Here is a 19532-nt window from a genome sequence, read left to right as displayed (position 1 = left end):
TCTTTCTTTGAAAAACTCCTTTCAAACACTCCTTTATGCTTTGCAGAATAATTCTACATTATTTCCGATCAACCATATGTCATTCACATATACTTATCAGAAATGTTGTAGTGCTCCCACTCACTTTCTTGTAAATACAGGCTTCACCACAAGTCTGTATAAAACTATATGCTTTGATCAACTTATCAAAGCGTATATTCCAACTCCAAGATTCTTGCACCAGTCCATAGATGGATCGCTGGAGCTTGCATATTTAGTTAACACCTTTAGGATCGACAAAACCTTCTAGTTGCATCATATACAACTCTTCTTTAGTAAATCCATTAAGGAATGCAGTTTTGTTTATTCATTTGCCAGATTTCATAAAATGCGGCAATTGCTAACATGATTCGGACAGACTTAAGCATAGATACGAGTGAGAAAATCTCATCGTAGTCAACACCTTGAACTTGTCGAAAACCTTTTGCGACAATTCTAGCTTTGTAGATAGTAACACTACTATCAGCGTCCGTCTTCCTCTTGAAGATCCATTTATTTTCTATGGCTCGCCGATCATCGGGCAAGTCTACCAAAGTCCATACTTTGTTCTCATACATGGATCCCATCTCAGATTTCATGGCCTCAAGCCATTTTGCGGAATCTGGGCTCATCATCGCTTCCTCATAGTTCGTAGGTTCGTCATGGTCTAGTAACATAACTTCCAGAACAAGATTACCGTACCACTCCGGTATGGATCTCACTCTGGTTTACCTACGAGATTCGGTAGTAACTTGATCTGAAGTTACATGATCATCATCATTAGCTTCCTCACTAATTGGTGTAGGTGTCGCAGAAACAATTTTCTGTGATGTACTACTTTCCAATAAGGGAGCAGGTACAATTACCTCATCAAGTTCTACTTTCCTCCCACTCACATCTTTCGAGAGAAACTCCTTCTCTAGAAAAACTCTGAATTTAGCAACAAAAGTCTTGCCTTCGGATTTGTGATAGAAGGTGTACCCAACTGTCTCCTTTGGGTATCCTATGAAGACATATTTCTCCGATTTGAGTTTGAGCTTATCGAGATGAAACTTTTTCACATAAGCATCGCAACTCCAAACTTTAAGAAACGACAGCTTAGGTTTCTCGCCAAATCATAGTTCACACGGTGTTGTCTCAACGAATTTAGATGGTGCCCTTTTTAACGTGAATGCAGCTGTCTCTAATGCATAACCCCAAAACGATAGTGGTAGATCGGTAAGAGACATCATAGATCGCACTATATCTAATAAAGTACGGTTATGACGTTCGAACACACCATTACACTATGGTGTTCCAGGTGGCGTGAGTAGTGAAACTATTTCACATTATTTTAATTGAAGACCAAACTCGTAACTCAAATATTTTACTTCTGCGATCATATCGTAGAAACTTTCATTTTTGTTACGATGATTCTCCACTTCACTCTGAAATTCTTTGAACTTTTCAAATGTTTCAGACCTTTGTTTCATCAAGTAGATATACTCATATCTGCTCAAATCATCTGTGAAGATCAGAAAATAATGATATCTATCGCGAGCCTCAATATTCATCGGACCACATACATCAGTATGTATGATTTCCAACAAATCTGTTGCTTGCTTCATTATTCCGGAGAACGGCGTTTTAGTCATCTTGCCCATAAGGCATGGTTCGCAAGCATCAAGTGATTCATAATCAAGTGATTCCAAAAGCCCATCAGCATGGAGTTTCTTCATGCGCTTTACACCAATATGACCTAAACGGCAGTGCTACAAATAAGTTGCACTATCATTATTAACTTTGCATCTTTTGGTTTCAATATTATGATTATGTGTATCACTACGATCGAGATCCAACGAACTATTTTCATTGGGTGTGTAACCATATAAGGTTTTATTCATGTAAACAGAACAACAATTTATTCTCTTACTTAAATGAATAACCGTATTACAATAAACATGATCAAATCATATTCATGCTCAACGCAAACACCAAATAACACTTATTCAGGTTCAACACTAATCCCGAAAGTATAGGGAGTGTGCGATGATGATCATATCAATCTTGGAACCACTTCCAACACACATCGTCACTTCACCCTTAACTAGTCTCTGTTTATTCTGCAACTCCCGTTTCGAGTTACTAATCTTAGCAACTGAACTAGTATCAAATACTGAGGGGTTGCTATAAACACTAGTAAAGTACACATCAATAACATGTATATCAAATATACTTATGTTCACTTTGCCATCCTTCTTATCTGCCAATCACTTGGGGTAGTTCCGCTTCCAGTGACCAGTCCCTTTGCAGTAGAAGCACTTAGTCTCAGGCTTAGGACCAGACTTGGGCTTCTTCACTTGAGCAGCAACTTGCTTGCTGTTCTTCTTGAAGTTCCCCTTCTTCCCTCTGCCCTTTTCTTGAAACTAGTGGTCTTGTCTACCATCAACACTTGATGTTTTTCTTGATTTCTACCTTCGTCATTTCAGCATCACGAAGAGCTTGGGAGTCGTTTCCGTTATCCCTTGCATATTATAGTTCATCACGAAGTTCTACTAACTTGGTGATGGTGACTAGAGAATTCTGTCAATCACTATCTTATCTGGAAGATTAACTCCCACTTGATTCAAGCGATTGTTGTACTCAGACAATCTGGGCACATGCTCACTAGTTGAGCGATTCTCCTCCATCTTTTAGCTATAGAACTTGTTGGAGACTTCATATCTCTCAACTCGGGTATTTGCTTGAAATATTAACTTCAACTCTAGGAACATCTCATATGGTCCATGACGTTCAAAACGTCTTTGAAGTCCCGATTCTAAGCCGTTAAGCATGGTGCACTAAACTATCAAGTAGTCATCATATTGAGCTAGCGAAACGTTCATAACGTCTGCATCTGCTCCTGCAATAGGTCTGTCACCTAGCGGTGCATCAAGGACATGATTCTTCTGTGCAGCAATGAGGATAAACCTTAGATCACGGATCCAATCCGCATCTTTGCTACTAACATCTTTCAACACAATTTTCTCTAGGAACATATCAAAATAAATACATGAAAGCAACAATGCGAGCTATTGATCCACAACATAGATATGCTAATACTACCAGGACTAAGTTCATGATAAATTAAAGTTCAATTAATCATATTACTTAAGAACTCCCACTTAGATAGACATCCCTCTAATCCTCTAAGTGATCACGTGATCCAAATCAACTAAACCATAACCGATCATCACGTGAAATGGAGTAGCTTTCAATGGTGAACATCACTTATGTTGATCATATCTACTATATGATTCACGCTCGACCTTTCGGTCTCCGTGTTCCGAGGCCATATCTGCATATGCTAGGCTCGTCAAGTATAACCCGAGTATTCTGCGTGTGCAAAACTGGCTTGCACCCGTTGTAGATGGACGTAGAGCTTATCACACCCGATCATCACGTGGTGTCTGGGCACGACGAACTTTGGCAACGGTGCATACTCAGGGAGAACACTTCTTGATAATTAGTGAGAGATCATCTTATAATGCTACCGTCAAACAAAGCAAGATAAGATGCATAAAAAAGATAAACATCACATGCAATCAAAATATGTGACATGATATGGCCATCATCATCTTGAGCCTTTGATCTCCATCTCCAAAGCATCGTCATGATTTCCATCGTCACCGGCATGACACCATGATCTCCATCATCTTGATCTATATCAATATGTCGTCACATGGTCGTCTCGCCAACTATTGCTCTTGCAACTATTGCTATCGCATAGCGATAAAGTAAAGCAATTATTTGGCGCTTGCATCTTATGCAATAAAGAGACAACCATAAGGCTTTTGCCAGTTGCCGATAACTTCAACAAAACATGATCATCTCATACAATAAAATTTAGCATCATGTCTTAACCATATCACATCACAACATGCCCTGCAAAAACAAGTTAGACGTCCTCTACTTTGTTGTTGCAAGTTTTACGTGGCTGCTACAGGCTTAAGCAAGAACCAATCTTACCTACGCATCAAAACCACAACGATAGTTTGTCACGTTGGTGCTGTTTTAATCTTCGCAAGGACCGGGCGTAGCCACACTCGGTTCAACTAAAGTTGGAGAAACTGTCACCCGCTAGCCACCTTTGTGCAAAACACGTCGGGAGAACCGGTCTCGCGTAAGCGTACGCGTAATGTCGGTCCGGGCCGCTTCGTCCAACAATACCGCCGAACCAAAGTATGACATGCTGGTAAGCAGTACGACTTATATCGCCCACAACTCACTTGTGTTCTACTCGTGCATATAACATCAACATATAAAACCTAGGCTCGGATGCCACTGTTGGGGAACGTAGTAATTTCAAAAAAATTTCCTACGCACACGCAAGATCATGTGATGCATAGCAACGAGGGGGGAGTGTGATCTACATATCTAGTAGATCGACAACGTAATCGTTTGGTTGATGTAGTCGTACGTCTTCACGATCCGACCGATCAAGCACCGAAACTACGGCACCTCCGAGCTCTAGCACACGTTCAGCTCGATGACGATCCCCGGATTCCGATCCAGCAAAGTGTCGGGGAAGAGTTCCGTCAGCACGACGGTGTGGTGACGATCTTGATGTACTACTGCAGCAGGGCTTCACCTAAACTCCGTTACAATATTATCGAGGATTATGGTGGAAGGGGGCACCGCACACGGCTAAGGATATGATCACATGGATCCACTTGTGTCTATGGGGTGCCCCTTGCCTCAGTATATAAAGGATGGAGGAGGAGGAGGCCGGCCAAGGCTAGGTGCGGCCAGGATGTGGAGTCCTACTAGGACTCCAAGTCCTAGTAGGAGTCCACCAAGAGGGGAGGAAGGGAGAAGGAAGTGGAGGAGAAGGAGAGGTGGCCGGCCCCCTTTTCCCTAGTCCAATTCGGACTAGAGGGGAGGGGGGGAGCGCAGCAGCCCCTTGGCCCTTTCTCCTCTTCCCACTAAAGCCCATCAAGGCCCATTGCTTCTCCCGTAACTACCCGGTACTCCGAAAAATACCCGAATCACTCGGAACCTTTCCGATGTCCGAATATAGTCGTCCAATATATCAATCTTTACGTCTCGACCATTTCGAGACTCCTCGTCATGTCCCCGATCTCATCCGGGACTCCGAACTCCTTCGGTACATCAAAACTCATAAACTCATAATATAACTGTCATCGAAACCTTAAGCGTGCGGACCCTACGGGTTCGAGAACAATGTAGACATGACCGAGACACGTCTCCGGTCAATAACCAATAGCGGGACCTGGATGCCCATATTGGCTCCTACATATTCTACGAAGATCTTTATCGGTCAGACCGCATAACAACATACGTTGTTCCTTTGTCATCGGTATGTTACTTGCCCGAGATTCGATCGTCGGTATCCAATACCTAGTTCAATCTCGTTACCGGCAAGTCTCTTTACTCGTTCTGTAATACATCATCCCGCAACTAACTCATTAGTTGCAATGCTTGCAAGGCTTAAGTGATGTGCATTACCGAGAGGGCCCAGAGATACCTCTCCGACAATCGAAGTGACAAATCCTAATCTCGAAATACGCCAACCCAACATGTACCTTTGGAGACACCTGTAGAGCTCCTTTATAATCACCCAGTTACGTTGTGACGTTTGGTAGCACACAAAGTGTTCCTCCGGCAAACGGGAGTTGCATAATCTCATAGTCATAGGAACATGTATAAGTCATGAAGAAAGCAATAGCAACATACTAAACGATCGGGTGCTAAGCTAATGGAATGGGTCATGTCAATCAGATCATTTACTTAATGATGTGATCCCGTTAATCAAATAACAACTCATTGTTCATGGTTAGGAAACATAACCATCTTGGATTAACGAGCTAGTCAAGTAGAGGCATACTAGTGACACTCTGTTTGTCTATGTATTCACACATGTATTATGTTTCCGGTTAATACAATTCGACCATGAATAATAAACATTTATCATGATATAAGTAAATAAATAATAACTTTATTATTGCCTCTAGGGCATATTTCCTTCACGTTTTAGTTTACTGCTATTGCTTTCTTCATGACTTATACATGTTCCTATGACTATGAGATTATGCAACTCCCAATTACCGGAGGAACACTTTGTGTGCTACCAAACGTCACAACGTAACTGAGTGATTATAAAGGTGCTCTACAGGTGTGTACAATGGTACATGTTGAGTTGGCATAGATCGAGATTTGGATTTGTCACTCCGATTGTCGGAGAGGTATCTCTGGGCCCTCTCGGTAATGCACATCACTATAAGCCTTGCAAGCAATGCAACTAATGAGTTAGTTGCGGGATGATGTATTAAAAAACGAGTAAAGAGACTTGCCGGTAACGAGATTGAGCTAGGTATTGAGATACCGACGATCGAATCTCGGGCAAGTAACACAACGATGACAAAGGGAACAACGTATGTTGTTATGCAGTTTGACCGATAAAGATCTTCGTAGAATATGTAGGAACCAATATGAGCATCCAGGTTCCGCTATTGGTTATTGACCGGAGACGTGTCTCGGTCATGTGTACATAGTTCTTGAACCCGTAGGGTCCGCACGCTTAACATTCGGTGACGATCAGTATTATGAGTTTTTGTGATTTGATGTACCGAAGGTAGTTCGGAGTCCCGGATGTGATCATGGACATGACGATGAGTCTCGAAATGGTCGAGACTTAAAGATTGATATATTGGATGACTATATTCGGATGCCGGAAGTGTTCCGGGTGATTTTGGAGAAAACCGGAGTGTCGGAGGGTTACCGGAAACCCCCCCCGGAGAAGTAATGGGCGACATGGGCCTTAGTGGAGAGAGAGGGGGCCGGCCAGGGCAGGCCGCACGCCCCCTCCCCCTCTGGTCCGAATTGGACTAGGGAAGGGGGGGCGCCCCCCCCCTTTCCTTCTCCCTCTCATCTTTCCTTTCCCCCTCCTAGTAGGAGTAGGAAAGGGGAGTCCTACTCCTACTAGGAGGAGGACTCCTCCTGGCGCGCCCTGCAAGGGCCGGCCGGCCTCCCCCTTGCTTCTTTATATACGGGGCAGGGGGGCACCCTAGGACACACAAGTTGACTGTTCCAAGCCGTGTGCGGTGCCCCTCTTCACCATAATCCACCTCGATCATAACGTAGCGGTGCTTAGGCGAAGCCCTGCGTCGGTAGCAACATCATCACCGTTATCACGCCGTCGTGCTGACGGAACTCTCCTGTGAAGCTCTGCTGGATCGGAGTTCGTGGGACGTCATCAAGCTGAATGTGTGCTAAACTCGGAGGTACTGTATGTTCGGTATTTGGATCGGTCAGATCGTGAAGACGTACAAGTACATCAACCGCGTTCTCATAACGCTTGCGCTTACGGACTACGAGGGTACGTGGACGATACTCTTCCCTCTCGTTGCTATGTATCACCATGATCTTGCGTGTGCGTAGGAATTTTTTTGAAATTACTATGTTCCCCAACATCTAGATACATCCATACCTGTGACAAGTAATTCGGAATGGAGGGAGTACACATTAATAGTGGCAGATCTCGGCGGGGTGGCGTTGTGGAGACTCGAAGTCCGATGCGCGGAGATGGATTCATGCAGGAGGAGGATGTTGTCTGACGTCATGGTGGCGTCGTCGATGGCAGAGAGGCCTGGCAACATCGGCGCACTAGTTTCTACTGTGATGATGGATTGGTGGAAGATGACGGCGGTGACACAGAGAGTGTGTCGGACCAGTCTGTGCCCCAAACCCAGTATGTGACTTGGTTGGGGCCTCTGTCTTTAGATGTTAGGCATTTGTGCGATGTCTATTTGGTATTAGGCTCGGACTATCGCCACCTCTTCATCAGGTAGATAGGAGTAGCGACAGTTGTTGCTAAGATGATGACTTCAGACTAGCTAATATACTACTTTGTAAGGTTATCGTGAATAATTAATAAAATGGCTGCATGCATCATCGACCGGAGGTAATCCTCCTTTTCTAAAAAAAACTATGCTACCAAATTGGTAATAATGGGATGAATACATGAAGACTGAAGTGAAATTAGGGGAGGGAGATTGGGAATGATTCAAAGAAAAACTTACCTATGCAGCTTGCAGATATTCAGGAGAATTCCGAGAAGGAGTTCATTTGCCTGTTGGCTGAGCTTGCGTCGCCGATGCATGTCCGTGGCCGCATGAGACCGTGCTGCTGTCCGGCCGTGGTTCTGATCCGTGGCCGCATGAGACCGTGCTGCTGTCGGGCCGTGGGCGACGATTGATGTGTGCCGGTCAGCATATCGACGTTGTGGGCGCTCGATTGGCTGCGTGCTTATGTGCAGCGGTGTGGGCTGGGCCTATGTATAACTTCTTTTTCTTTGTATACAGCAGCGCTGGGAGGCCACGACCCAGTTCGGTCTTGTGATTTCCAAATTTGTTTTTTAGTCCTAAAAAAATCAAATTTGTTATTTTGTTCCCCTTCTCCCTCTCGCGTCGCCCCCGCGGACGACCCGGAGGGCGAACCCTAGCCGCCGGCCTCTTCTCCCCTTCCACTCCCCCGCCGTCGCCGGCACGTGCCGTCGGGCGAAGCCCTGGTGGCGTCGGCGGCGGCAAGCATCTTCTAACCTCCACTCGGATCTAGGGGCTAGCGCGGGGCGGCCTTGATGCATGGAGCGTCGTGCTCGCATGGTGCCGGCGGTGCGGCATCTAGCATGTGCGGTGAAGGCATGCGCGGCAGCATAGGCACGAGCTCGCTATGTGGTGGTTGCGTGCGGCGTGGGTTGGGCCTCGATCTCAATGCGATCCTGACGCCCGCAAATGCGATCCTATCCGCGTACTGATTGGTACCGCATTGTCCAGACGGCTTAATGATGTCAACACATTATTTTTGGTCGTCTAAAAATAGAAACCGATGACGATTGACGGACCCTGGCTGGGCTCCTAGGTCTGTGCTCGGCAACTAGCACTCGATCGGATTGTTGTCAAGAGAAAAGAAAAACCCTAGCTAGCACTACGGATATAAACACTAATCGATCAAAATCACAAGAGCCAATTCGACGAACTCGCATTGGGATCAAACAAGGGTGAGATGACGACATCCATGGACATCCCCGTGGAAGTCTTGGTGGGCATCCTACTGCGACTCCCTCCGAGCTCCCGGCGGCTGACCCGCCTGGTCTGCCGGCAATGGCACGACGTGGTCGACGCGCGCACGGCGGAGATGTAGAGTCGCGCCAAGCCTCTCATCGTCAAGCACGGGGGCTCTGCGCACATCGTGGACGACCTATCAACGGGGAGCCATAGAGTGCTCTGGAATGGCGTCTCCACATATCGCTCATGCGAACACGCAAACGTAATCATCGGCACCTGCAACGGCCTGATCCGCCTGTGCGACAATCAGGAGGTCGGCGATGCCATCTCTGTGATTAACACGGTCACCCGTGAAAATTTGTGTCTCCCGCCACTGCCGTCCACCATCGGCGCCCCAAGGAGGAGGTACATCGGGGGCTGGCACGAGGCGTATGGCTTCGGGTACCACCACCCAACGACCGGGCGGCACAAGATCGTGCATGTGACGGCCTACAGTGGTAGGAAGGGAACCTCCCATCAGGTGATGTTGTGCGTTCACGACGCCATTCTGCTTCAACAGTGGCAGTGTCTAATGCTGTGAGTTCTGCTTTCATAGTTGACCTCGTTAACATGGTCTGCTTGCAAGACTTTCATGAAACAGCGCCACCATCAAGTGTAAAAACATAACCACTTGTGGCCTTAATCTCATCAGCATCAGATATATGGTTTGAGTCACTATAGCCCTCCAGTAACCTTGGATACCCGATGTAGTGAATCTCATAGCTCGCAGTGCCTTTCAAGTAGCGCATAACTCTCTCAAGTGCATGCCAATGATCATCTCCCGGGTTTGACACAAACCGACTCAGCTTGCTCATAGCAAAAGAGATGTCAGGCCTCGTGGCACTCGCCAAATACATAAGCGAGCCAATAATCTGAGAATACCTCAGTTGATCTCTAGCAATCCGTCAATTCTTTCAAAGCAACACACTAGCATCATATGAAGTTAGAGAAGGCGTGCAGTCGCTATACCCAAAACGACTCACTTGTGAGACTTGTGGGACTACTAAGTTGACGCGTCTCCTAAAAAAACAAAAACTAAGTTGACACGTATGCAAGGCTTTGTCAACTTATAGTCAACACATGGTTCTAGCAGCAGTGGCCGTTGGATGTCCATCCAACGGATGTCGTGCTTCTCTTGGACCTCCTACGGTCGAAACGGGGTCCTATTGATCGGGAGGGGTGTGACGTACCGCAAAACAGAGGAAACAGACTTGTGTTGGAGCGCTACGGTCGAAACTGAGGGTCCTGTTCATCGGGAGGGGTGTGGCGTACCGCAAAACGGGACTCCACGGGATATCGTTCATCTCCACCGTCGACCTCCTCTAGCATCCACGGGCTACTCTTCATCCACCGTTGACCTCCTCCAGCCTCCACCTACGATTGTGCATCCACGGACTCCTGTTCGTCCAGCCTCCAACGCTCCTCCACCGGCTACTGTTCAACCAACCCTCTCCACGGGGTCCTGTTCAACCACCCCTCCACAGGCTACTATTCATCCAGCCCTCCACCGGCTACTTTTCAACCAGCCCTCCACGGGGTCCTGTTCATCCAGCCCTCCATGGGGTCCTGTTCATCCACCCCCCAACCGACTCGATCGATCGGGGTCCTGTTCATCTAGCGGCAACGATCTCTACTACCACGGGGTCCTGTTCATCCAACCCCCCACCGGGAACTGTTTATCCACCCCCCAGACAATGCTCACTGTTCATCCAGAGGAAGCATCAATCGGCTTCAGTTAGCAGCAGTAGCGAAGGAATCACTCGGGTTCAGTTAACAATAAGGGATCAATCGCTCGGGTTCAGTAACGTAGCTAGTGCAATCGCTCGGGTTCAGTTAGAGCCCAACGCCTCGCTCGAGTTCAGTTAGAGCGCAATGCCTCGCACACACGCGCTTACGTGTACGAGAGAAACGCGCATCGCTCGGCCCCCGACCACCCACCGTAACCGGGAACTCCCCGATATTTTCCTCGTCCTCGCTTCTACCACGGTTTTTCCGTCATGGACGACCCAAAGAATGTCATGCAGTTGCGTCTCCGGCCCGCCCAGGACGAAAAGCCCATTTTATGTCATGATTTTTTATCATAGAAGTAGGAGCCCACCACATCTATGATGATACCGGATTTTGTCACAAGTATCTTCATAGAAGTGTCATAAGCATGATAGAACAAAATTCGTTCGGCCCAAAATGTCACGGATGTGTCTTTTTTGTAGTGAGTAGTGTCAACATTGTCACAAAAAGAACTAGGACCAGCAAGATCTTTCTCCAACCACCGATGGTTGATACGTCTTCAACATATCTATAATTTTTTATTGTTCCATGCTATTATATATTCCGTTTTGGATGTTTATGGGCTTTATTATACACTTATATATTATTTTTGGGACTAACCTATTAACCGGAGGCCCAGCCCAAATTGCTATTTTTTTGCCTATTTCAGTGTTTCGAAGAAAAGGAATATCAAACGGAGTCCAAACAGAATGAAACCTTCGGGAGAGTTATTTTTGGAACGAAAGCAATCCAGGAGACTTGGAGTAGACGTCAGGGAAGCTTCGAGGTGGCCACGAGGCAGGGAGGTGCGCCTGCCCCCTGGGCGCGCCCCCACCGGCATCTTTCACCTATATATGTCCATGTACCCTAAAAACATCGGGGAACAGAATAGATCGGGAGTTCTGCCGCCAGAAGCCTCTATAGCCACCGAAAACCAATCTAGACCCGTTCCGGCATCCTGCCGGAGGGGGGAATCCCTCTCCGGTGGCTATCTTTATCGTCCCGGCACTCTCCATGACGAGGAGGGAGTAGTTCACCCTCGGGGCTGAGGGTATGTACCAGTAGCTATGTGTTTGATCTCTCTGTCTCTCTCTCTCTCTCGTGTTCTTGAGTCGGTATGATCTTGATGTATGGCGAGCTTTGCTATTATATTTGGATCTTATGATGTTTCTCACCCTCTACTCTCTTGTGATGATTTGAGTTTTCCCTTTGAAGTTATCTTATCGGATTGAGTCTTTAAGGATTTGAGAACACTTGATGTATGTCTTGCATGTGCTTATCTGTGGTAACTGATACGTCTCCAACGTATCTATAATTTTTTATTATTCCATGCTATATTATCTACAGTTTTGGACATTATTGGGCTTTATTATCCACTTTTATATTATTTTTGGGACTAACCTATTAACTGGAGGCCCAGCCCAGAATTGCTGTTTTTGCCTGTTTTAGGGTTTCGAAGAAAAGGAATATCAAACGGAGTCCAAACAGAATGAAATCTTCGGGAACGTGATTTTCTCAACGAACAAGACTCGGGAGACTTGGACCCTACGTCAAGAAATTAAACAGGAGGCCACGAGGTAGGGGGGCGCGCCCACCCCCACCAGGCGCGCCCTCCACCCTCGTGTGCCCCCTGTTGCTCCACCGACGTACTCCTTCCTCCTATATATATCCATGTACCCCAAACGATCAGAACAGGAGCCAAAACCCTAATTCCACCACCGTAACTTTCTGTATCCACGAGATCCCATCTTGGGGCCTGTTCCGGAGCTCCGCCGGAGGGGGCATCGATCACGGAGGGCTTCTACATCAACACCATAGCCCCTCCGATGCAGTGTGAGTAGTTCACCTCAGACCTACGGGTCCATAGTTAGTAGCTAGATGTCTTCTTCTCTCTTTTTGGATCTCAATACAATGTTCTCCCCCTCTCTTGTGGAGATCTATTCGATGTAATCTTCTTTTTGCGGTGTGTTTGTTGAGATCGATGAATTGTGGGTTTATGATCAAGTCTATCTATGAATAATATTTGAATCTTCTCTGAATTCTTTTATGTATGATTGGTTATCTTTGCAAGTCTCTTCGAATTATTATTTTGGTTTGGCCAACTAGATTGATCTTTCTTGCAATGGGAGAAGTGCTTAGCTTTGGGTTCAATCTTGCGGTGTCCTTTCCCGTTGACAGTAAGGGAAGCAAGACATGTATTATATTGTTGCCATCGAGGATAACAAGATGGGGTTTTCTTCATATTGCATGAGTCTATCCCTCTACATCATGTCATCTTGCTTAAGGTGTTACTCTGTTCTTAACTTAATACTCTAGATGCATGCTGGATAGCATTCGATGAGTGGAGTAATGGTAGTAGATGCAGGCGGGAGTCGGTCTACTTGTCTCGGACGTGATGCCTATATACATGATCATACCTAGATATTCTCATAACTATGCTCAATTCTGTCAATTGCTCAATAGTAATTTGTTCACCCACCGTAGAATACTTATGCTCTTGAGAGAAGCCACTAGTGAAACCTATGGCCCCGGGGTCTATCTTCATCATATTGATCTCCTACTACTTAGTTATTTCCTTTGCTATTTACTTTGCCTTTATTTTACTTTGCATCTTTTATCATAAAAATACCAAAAATATTATCTTATCCTATGTATCAGATCTGACTCTCGTAAGTGGCCCTATAGGGATTGACAACCCCTATTTTGCGTTGGTTGCGAGGATTTATTTGTTTTGTGCAGGTGCGAGGGACTCGTGTGTAGCCTCCTACTGGATTGATACCTTGGTTCTCAAAAACTAAGGGAAATACTTACGCTACTTTGCTGCATCATCCCTTCCTCTTCGGGGAAAACCAACGCAGTGCTCAAGAGGTAGCAAGAAGGATTTCTGGCGCCGTTGCCGGGGAGGTCTACGCAAAAGTCAACATACCAAGTACCCATCACATACCCTTATCTCCCGCATTACATTATTGGCCATTTGCCTCTCATTTTCCTCTCCGCCACTTCACCCTTGCTGTTTTATTCGCCCTCTCTCTCTATCCTCCCTCTCTATTTGCCTCTTTTTGTTCGCTTGCTTTTTGTTTGCTTGTGTGTTAGTTTGCTTGCTTGTCACGAGTGGTCAAGATAATACTAAGTTGTGTGACTTCTCCAATACCAACAACAATGATTTTCTTAGCACTCCGATTGCTCCTCTTACCGATGCTGAATCTTGTGAAATTAATACTGTCTTGCTGAATCTTGTCATGAACGATCCGTTCTCCGGCCTTCCTAGTGAAGATGCCGCTACCCATCTTAATAGCTTCGTTGATTTGTGTGATATGCAAAAGAAGAAAGATGTGGATAATGATATTGTTAAATTGAAGCTATTTCCTTTATCGCTTAGAGATCGTGCTAAATCTTGGTTTTCGTCTTTGCCTAAAAATAGTATTGATTCATGGAACAAGTGCAAAGATGCTTTTATCTCTAAGTATTTTCCTCCCGCTAAGATCATCTCTCTTAGAAACGATATTATGAATTTAAGCAACTTGATCATGAACATGTTGCACAAGCTTGGGAGAGAATGAAACTAATGATACGTAATTGCCCTACTCATGGTTTAAATTTGTGGATGATTATACAAAACTTGTATGCCGGATTGAATTTTGCTTCTAGAAATCTTTTAGATTCGGCCGCGGGAGGCACTTTTATGGAAATCACTTTAGGAGAAGCTACTAAACACCTAGATAATATTATGGTTAATTATTCTCAATGGCATACTGAAAGATCTACTATTAAAAAGGTGCATGCGATAGAAGAAATTAATGTTTTGAGTGGAAAGATGGATGAACTTATGAAATTATTTGCTAATAAGAGTGCTTCTTCTGATCCTAATGATATGCCCTTGTCTACTTTGATTGAGAATAATAATGAATCGATGGATGTGAATTTTGTTGGTAGGAACAATTTTGGTAACAACGCGTACAGAGAAAATTTCAATCCTAGGCCTTACCCTAGTAATCCCTCTAATAATTATGGTAATTCCTACAACAATTCTTATGGAAATTATAATAAGACTCCCTCTGATTTTGAATCTAATATTAAAGAATTTATTACTTCGCAAAAGAATTTTAATGCTATGATTGAAGAAAAATTGCTTAAGATTGATGATTTGGCTAGGAACGTTGATAGAATTGCTCTTGATGTTGATTCTTTGAAACTTAGATCTATTCCACCTAAGCATGATATCAATGAGTCTCTCAAAGCCATGAGAATTTCCATTGATGAGTGCAAAGAAAGAACCGCTAGGATGCATGTTAAGAAAGATGCTTTTATAAGACCGTGTTCTTCTAGTTCCTATGAAAATAAAGATGAAGATCTAAAAGTTATTGATGTGTCCCCTATTAAATCTTTATTTTGCAATATGAATCTTGATAATGATGGGACTGAATATGATCCACCTTTACCTAGAAGGCGTTCCAAGAATTCAGAATTTGTTGATCTTGATGCTAAAATTGATAAAAGTGGGATTGGAGAAATTAAAACCCTCGATGTTGCTAAACCCACTATTATGGATTTCAAGGAATTTAACTATGAAAATTGATCTTTGATTGATTGTATTTCCTTGTTGCAATCCGTGCTAAATTCTTCTCATGCTTATAGTCAAAATAAAGCGTTTACTAAACATATCGTTGATGCCTTGATGCAATCTTATGAAGAAAAACTTGAATTGGAAGTTTCTATCCCTAGAAAACTTTATGATTAGTGGGAACCAACTATTAAAATTAAAATTAAAGATCATGAATGCTATGCTTTATGTGATTTGGGTGCTACTGTTTCCACGATTCCTAAGACTTTGTGTGATTTGTTAGGTTTCCGTGATTTTGATGATTGCTCTCTAAACTTGCACCTTGCGGATTCCACTATTAAGAAACCTATGGGAAGAATTAATGATGTTCTTATTGTTGCAAATAGGAATTATGTGCCCGTAGATTTTATTATTCTTGACATAGATTGCAATCCTTCATGTCCTATTATTCTTGGTAGACCTTTCCTTAGAACGATTGGTGCAATTATTGATATGAAGAAAGGAAATATTAGATTCCAATTTCCATTAAGGAAAGGCATGGAAAACTTTCCTAGAAATAAGATTAAATTACCTTATGAATCTATTATGAGAGCCACGTATGGATTGCCTACCAAAGATGGTAGTACCTAGATCTATTCTTGCTTGTTATGCCTAGCTAGGGGCGTTAAACGGTAGCGCTTGTTGGGAGGCAACCCAATTTTATTTTTATTCCTTGCTTTTTTCTCCTGTTTAGTAATAAATAATTTATCTAGCCTCTGTTTTGGTTGTGTTTTTTGTGTTTAATTAGTGTTTGTGCCAAGTAGAACCGTTGGGAAAACTTGGGGAAAGTCTTGTTGAACTTGCTGTAAAAAATAGAAACTTTAGCGCTCACGAGAACTGATGTCATTTTTATTTGGAGAGTGCTATTTAGTTAATTATTTGTGAAAATGATTAATACATAAATTCCTCACGTCCAGCAATTTATTTTGGAATTTTTGGGGTTCCAGATCTTGCGCTAGCTATAGATTACTACAGACTGTTCTGTTTTTGACAGATTCTGTTTTTCGTGTGTTGTTTGCTTATTTTGATGAATATATGGCTAGTAAAATAGTTTATAAACCATAGAGAAGTTGGAATACAGTAGGTATAACACCAATATAAATAAATAATGAGTTCATTACAGTACCTTGAAGTGATCTTTTATTTTCTTTCGCTAACGGAGCTCACGAGGTTTTCTACTTTAAGTTTTGTGGTTTGAAGTTTTCAAGTTTTGGGTAAAGATTTGATGGATTATGGAACATGGAGTGGCAAGAGCCTAAGCTTGGGGATGCCCATGGCACCCCCAAGATAATCTAAGGACACCTAAAAGCCAAAGCTTGGGGATGCCCCAGAAGGCATCCCCTCTTTCGTCTACTTCTATCGGTAACTTTACTTGGAGCTAGATTTTTATTCGCCACATGATATGTGTTTTGCTTGGAGCGTCTTGTATGATTTGAGTATTTGCTTGTTAGTTTACCTCAATCATCCTTGATGTACACACCTTTTGAGAGATCCATACATGATTTGGAATTTGTTAGAATACTCTATGTGCTTCGCTTATATCTTTTGAGTTATATAATTTTGCTCTAGTACTTCACTTATATCTTTTAGAGCACGATGGTGGATTTGTTTTATAGAAACTATTGATCTCTCATGCTTCACTTAGATTATTTTGAGAGTCTTAATATCATGGTAATTTGCTTAAAATCCTAATATGCTAGGTATTCGAAGTTAGTAAAAATTTCTTAAGAGTGTTTTGAATATTAAGAGAAGTTTAATGCTTGATGGTTGTTTTGAGATATGGAGGTAATAATATCAAAGTCGTGCTAGTTGAGTAGTTGTGAAATTGAGAAATGCTTGTGTTGAAGTTTGCAAGTCCCGTAGCATGCACGTATGGTAAACGTTATGCAACAAATTTGAAACATGAGGTGTTATTTGATTGTATTCCTTATGAGTGGCGGTCGGGGACGAGCGATGGTCTTTTCCTACCAATCTATCACCCTAGGATCATGCACGTAGTACCGAGGTTTTTGATGACTTGTAGATTTTTGCAATAAGTACGTAAGTTCTTTATGACTAATATTGAGTCCATGTATTATACGCACTCTCACCCTTCCATCCTTGCTAGCCTCTTCGGTACCGTGCATTGCCCTTTCTCACATTGCGAGTTGGCGCAAACTTCGCCGGTGCATCCAAACCCCGTCATATGATACGCTCTTTCACACATAAACCTCCTTATATCCTCCTCAAAACAGCCACCATACCTACCTATTATGGCATTTCCATAGCCATTCCGAGATATATTGCCATGCAACTTTCCATCATTCCGTTCATCATGACACATGCATCATTGTCATATTGCTTAGCATGCTCATGTAGTTGACATAGTATTTGTGGCAAAGCCACCGTTCATAATTCTTTCATACATGTCACTCTTGGTCCATTGCATATCCCGGTACACCGCCGGAGGCATTCATATAGAGTCATCTTTTGTTCTAGTATTGAGTTGTATTCATTGAGTTGTAAATAAATAGAAGTGTGATGATCATCATTTTCTAGAACATTGTCCCAAGTGAGGAATAAATTAAAAAAGAGAAAGGCCATAAAAAAGAGAAGGCCCCAAAAAAGAAAGGCCATAAAAAAAGAGAAGGCCCAAAGAAGAAAAAAAAGAAAAAAATGAGAGAAAAAGAGAGAAGGGACAATGTTACTATCCTTGGCCACACTTGTGCTTCAAAGTAGCACCATAATCTTCATGTTAGAGAGTCTCTTGTTTTGTCACTTTCATATACTAGTGGGAATTTTTCATTATAGAACTTGGCTTGTATATTCCAACAATGGGCCTCCTCAAAGTGCCCTAGGTCTTCGTGAGCAAGCAAGTTGGATGCACACCCACTTAGTTTCTTTTGTTTAGCTTTCAAACATTTATAGCTCTAGTGCATCCGTTGCATGGCAATCCCTACTCCTTGCATTAACATCAATCGGTGGGCATCTCCATAGCCCATTGATTAGCCTCGTTGATGTGAGACTTTCTCCTCTTTTGTATTCTCCACATAACCCCCCCTCATTATATTCTATCCACCCATAGTGCTATGTCCATGGCTCGCACTCATATATTGCGTGAAAGTTATAGGTTTGAGATTACTAAAGTATGAAACAATTGCTTGGCTTGTCATCGGGGTTGTGCATAATGAGAGCATTCTTGTGTGACGAAGATGAAACATGACTAAACCATATGATTTTGTAGGGATGAACTTTCTTTGGCCATGTTATTTTGAGAAGACATAATTGCTTAGTTAGTATGCTTGAAGTATTATTATTTTTATGTCAATATGAACTTTTGTCTTGAATCTTTCGGATCTGAATATTCATACCACAGATAAGAAGAATTACATTAAAATAATTCCAAGTAGCACTCCGCATCAAAAATTCTGCTTTTATAATTTACCTACTTGAGGACGAGCAGGAATTAAGCTTGGGGATGCTTGATATGTCTCCAACGTATCTATAATTTTTGATTGCTCCATGCTATATTATCTACTGTTTTGGACATTATTGGGCTTTATTATCCACTTTTATATTATTTTTGGGACTAACCTATTAACCGGAGGCGCAGCGCAGAATTGTTGTTTTTTGCCTGTTTTAGGGTTTCGAAGAAAAGGAATATCAAACGGAGTCAAAATGGAATGAAACCTTCGGGAACGTGATTTTCTCAACGAACAAGACCCAGGAGACTTGGACCCTACGTCAAGAAATAAAGCAGGAGGCCACGAGGTAGGGGGGCATGTGTTGGGGAACGTAGTAATTTCAAAAAAATTCCTACACACACGCAAGATCATTGTGATGCATAGCAACGAGAGGGGAGAGTGTGATCTACGTACCCTTGTAGACCGATAGCGGAAGCGTTATGACAACGCGGTTGATGTAGTCGTACGTCTTCACGGCCCGACCGATCAAGCACCGAAACTACGACACCTCCGAGTTCTAGCACACGTTCAGCTCGATGACGATCCCCGGACTCCGATCCAGCAAAGTGTCGGGGAAGAGTTTCGTCAGCACGATAGCGTGGTGACGATCTTGATGTACTA

The sequence above is a fragment of the Triticum aestivum genome, chromosome 2A, assembly GCF_018294505.1.
Source record: "Triticum aestivum cultivar Chinese Spring chromosome 2A, IWGSC CS RefSeq v2.1, whole genome shotgun sequence".
In the NCBI taxonomy this organism is placed as follows: Eukaryota; Viridiplantae; Streptophyta; class Magnoliopsida; order Poales; family Poaceae; genus Triticum; species Triticum aestivum.
The sequence above is the reverse complement of the archived record's forward strand: the minus strand, read 5'-3'. Positions refer to the sequence as shown.